The 4,369-nt window shown below is 38.2% G+C and overlaps 1 non-coding gene across 1 annotated transcript; it reads right to left on the bottom strand.

Moving 5' to 3' along the window:
• Positions 1-3,183: 3,183 nt before the first annotated feature.
• Positions 3,184-3,315, bottom strand: LOC118722250. The gene has a single exon (XR_004988952.1). It is a non-coding gene; the product is annotated as a small Cajal body-specific RNA 11 (non-coding RNA).
• Between the last annotated feature and the right edge of the window lie 1,054 nt (positions 3,316-4,369).

The following is a 4,369-nucleotide window of genomic DNA, read 5'->3' as shown; positions in this document are numbered from 1 at the left end:
TTCCTGGGATCATAAGCCTGAAGATGAGACAATGGTAAATTTGCAAGGTTAGTGTTGACCTAAAAGAGTTCTTGGAAAATACCCAGGCAGGGTCCCCAAAAGCCCCCAATCTGTCTTTTTCTACTTGAAAAGTCCTAAAAAGCACCTTTTGGCAGTACTAACACCCTTCTTCTTTGAAAGCTAAAGTAACTTTGTACATTTTTCATACATAATTAAAACATTGAATCTTAGTTTATCTTCTTTTCCATATCTGGCCTACATTCACTGTGTTACATTTTATAAATACCACTCTGTAACAACCTACATTAGTCAGTCTGCATCTTTTACTTGTGGTATTTGACACTCAAGTTTTCAGTTAGCCACCTTCTTCACTTTTAGCATTTTCATAGTAAACCACACCAAACCCTGAGAAACCAGTTGATCATCCTGTCACTCCAGAAAGCAGATAATTTGGAAGTTGTTTTAAAATAAATATAAAAACCTCAGTCCCAATGTGGGCTTGAGCAACTTGAGTACTAATAACTATTTCTGTTTTTGCTTCTTATTCTATGGATGGAAAGTTCCCTAAATGATCTGAGAAGCATTTTCATTCCACTCTTCGGAGCCAAATCATCTGGTTTGTGTGCCGAGTCCAAAAAAACACTGCTGCGTATTTTCCCTAAGGAGCAAGCCAGAGAGAGGGAATCTGAAAAGTCACAGTAGGTTTTAGGTGAGAACTTCCAGAATGTCCTTGAAAATAAAGGCTACATGCGATAAAAAAATAATAATAATAATAAAATGCTGTTCTACAGCCATTGTCTCTATTTCTCTTGTATTAAATGGCAATGGAGGTCAAATGCCATTTGCCTCTCTGTTCCTTTACAACCTAATTCAGGCACTATTGCCTTCACTCCAGCCTTTTAAGTTGCTGTTCTATGAAAGCAAGCATGGAATGAGGAGTACAGGATGCATTTACTAGGACATCTCAGCATCGGTCCTGTTATTAACCATGGGAACAAGCACTGTGGCCTGCATTCTTCCCTTGGCTCTTGTCATGTTGAACTCCTGGTTCCTTTATTTCCTCAGCTTATATGTTACTTTTTTCCAAAAGGCCTACCCTGACCATCCCATCTATTAATAATGTAGCTAGCACCCCCCCCCCACGAGCTTATTCATTCTTTGTATCATATTACTCTAATTTCCTTCAGAGCAATTTACCACTGTCTGAAATAATCTAGTGTATTTACTTGTTTATCTTACCCCCTTACCTTTCCATTAGAGTGTAATTTCTATGCTGGCAGGGACCATGTGTGTCTTGTTCAGCTGCTGTATATGCCTAGTACTTAGCCTGGTGCATTCTAAGTGATCAGGAGCTATTTGTTCAATGAATAAATGAGGAGGACAGAGGGCAATAAGGCTAATGCAGGGCTCCACAGTGTTCCTTCTTCCTGGAATGTACAGCCACACAACAGAAATTTGCCAAGATGTGTCAAGTTCGCTGACCTCTACCCACATCTGCTGATTCATGTGGGTACAAATGATTTAATCAAAATAGACTGAACTGGCTCTTTAGTGATTTTAATGTTGGATGTGAAACTTGAAGGGCATTGTGAGTACAGGTTGCATTTTTATTTCTTTCATAGGGTTAAAGGGATGACTTTGGCAGAGAATGGAAGATACAGGAAATTAACAGTTCACCACGTTCATAATGTTGTAAAGGATTTAATTTTCTGGATTGTGCCTCACAGTAGTAGAGCAATGGGTTGTTAGTTAAGGAGGAAATTTATCTCATGAAGACAGACAAAATATGTTTGTCAGGAGACTCACGAGCCTCATCAGGAGTGGAAGATTGCCAGATTGGACAAAAATAAACAGACCAAAATCTAGGATATCTAGTTAAATTTGAATTTTAGATAAACAATGAATAATTTCTTAGAAGTTTGTCCCAGGCATTTGGTGTCCCGAATTTCATCTGGCAGCCCTACAAGAGTGTTTTCATCTAGTTCTCATTACCCTGTATCACTCACAAGGATTTCATAAGAACTTTATCCCATGGTTTGCTGACTTCTAGAGATAACGTGCCTATGGCAACATTTCCTAAACCCTATTCCATGAAACCAAAGGGTCCCACAAGAGGTGAATATACTTTGATAAATGCTCAAATAATGTTTTCAGAATAAACTATCCCCTTTCTTAGAAAACCACAGTGTGTATTAGGATATTAAAAATGCTGAGAAAGATATGCACATACATACTGTCCCCCAAATTTGCTTCCATTTTGAGGCTTCATACTCTCTAGCTGAATTATTTCTCCTTGGGACTCCCATTCTCACCTCAGGTGACCAGTCTGGCAGAATATTTTGGCTCTAAGCTTGAACTGAGTTCTGTATTGGCTGGCTTTCATATTTCCCTCTAGAGACAAAGAAAGCAGAAAGCTGAGATTTGGGCCCCAAAATAAGATTGCATAGTCTTGCTGAGGTCCTCACTGCCATTCTCAGCTGTGTGAGCAAAGCCAGAGCTGTTCAGGAGCCTTCTAAAGCTTTGTGATCCTACCTACATAAGTGCCTAGCTTAGATGAAAACCCATGATGGGAAGTGTTCACTGTTTTAGATATATTTTGTTGTCATGGTTTTAAAAGTAGATTATAGCAATCTCAGTGTTGAAAAAATAGTTTTTTTTTAATAGGAATTAATGTTATTCATATGTGATTTTCTTTCTTTTTTTTTTTGTTAATCCTCACCCAAGAACATTTTTTCCATTGATTTTCAGAGAGCATGGAAGAGATGGGGAGAGACACATTGATGTGAGAGAGAGACATTGATTGGTTGCCTCCTGCATAGGGCCTGAGCACAGGGATTGTGCCTTCAACTGAGGTACATGCTCTTGACCAGAATTGAACCTGGAACCCTTCAGTCAGCAGGCCAATGCTCTATCCATTGAGCCAAACCGGCTAGGGTTCACATGTAATTTTCTCTTTAAAATTTTTTATTATTTAAATATATTTTTATTGATTTCAGAGAGGAAGGAAGAGGGAGTGAGCAAGAGAGAAACATCAATGATGAGAGAGAATCATTGATTGGCTGCCTCTTGCATACCCCACACTGGGGATTGATCCTGCAACCTGGGCATGTACCCTTGACTGGAATAGAACCTGGAACTTTTTCTGCTGAACCACCTTTTTTTTTTTTTTTTTTTTTTTTTTTAATTGTCCTCTCATGCCTTTAAGAGCCAGTCCTCTACTCAGGATGATCCTCCTAAACTGAGAGGGAGGTTGCTGTGTGTCTTTCCAGTGTACTTCTCTAGGTTAAGTTATGAAAGCATCTTCTTCAAAGATAAACTTAACAACATTTGCTTCATAAACAACATCATTCCTCACTGTCCTCCATGAATGCTTTAGCCTCAGACATTCAATAGAGCAACAAAGAAATCAAACATGCCTACCTAAACTTTATAAGAATATTTAAAATTATGATTTAATTTTTAATCTCCAATGGTAGCACTAAAATAAATGTTATAAGTCTCAACAGGATCATCCACCTACTTTGCAGTAACACTTAGGGTATAACCACAATGGTCAAGGAAACCAATGTGGCATGGGCTGGGCAAAGAGAGGGTGGTAGATGTTGACATTTTGCATTTCCTGGAGACCCATTTATTAATTGTTTTTCACAGTGGGTGAAGAGTCAGTTTTGACATGTACTATTTCACAGTTTGGGTTTTCACATTATGCCTTGTTCTTTCTTGCCATTGAATTTCTCCCTTTTGCCATTAAACAAACACCGAGAGACTCAAAAAACACAAAACAACCTTTGCAATAAGAATTAAAAAGGCAAGAAAGAGCACAGCTTTTAAAAAACTTTTTTTCTTTTATTTTTTTATTAAATTATTATCTGTGTACATATTTTACCATTGCCCCCACCTCCCTAAAAAACTTTTAAAGAGAGCCACTCAGTCTAAAATGATGGGATTTGAGGTTTATAGAGTCCATTGTGAAATCTTTTACACAGGTAGCTGAGGCCTGGGTCACTAGGCATAGTAAGGGCAAATTGAGGATGCCAAATTAAAGATGGTTTATTGTGTTGGAATTATACTAACAATGTACTGTTGATGTAGTAACTAGTTTCTCAGTGTTTCCATAATTTAAAAAGTTTGTGTTAAAAACCTCATACCCCTAGGAAACAAATTTCTAAGTTTTGTAACATCTCATGTATAATATACATTGAGTAGCCAGATTATTATGATCTCTGAATGCATAACAATCTGGCCACTCAGTGTATATCTTATATAATAACAGGCTAATATGCAAATTGTCCCCTCCACCAGGAGTTTGACCAGCAGGCAGGCCCGCCAACTGCCCATGTCCCCTTTCCCTGTCCAGGCTGGGCAGACC

This window comes from Pipistrellus kuhlii, unplaced genomic scaffold (genome assembly GCF_014108245.1).
Source record: "Pipistrellus kuhlii isolate mPipKuh1 unplaced genomic scaffold, mPipKuh1.p scaffold_m20_p_19, whole genome shotgun sequence".
Taxonomy (NCBI): domain Eukaryota; kingdom Metazoa; phylum Chordata; class Mammalia; order Chiroptera; family Vespertilionidae; genus Pipistrellus; species Pipistrellus kuhlii.
The sequence above is the reverse complement of the archived record's forward strand: the minus strand, read 5'-3'. Positions and strand labels throughout refer to the sequence as shown.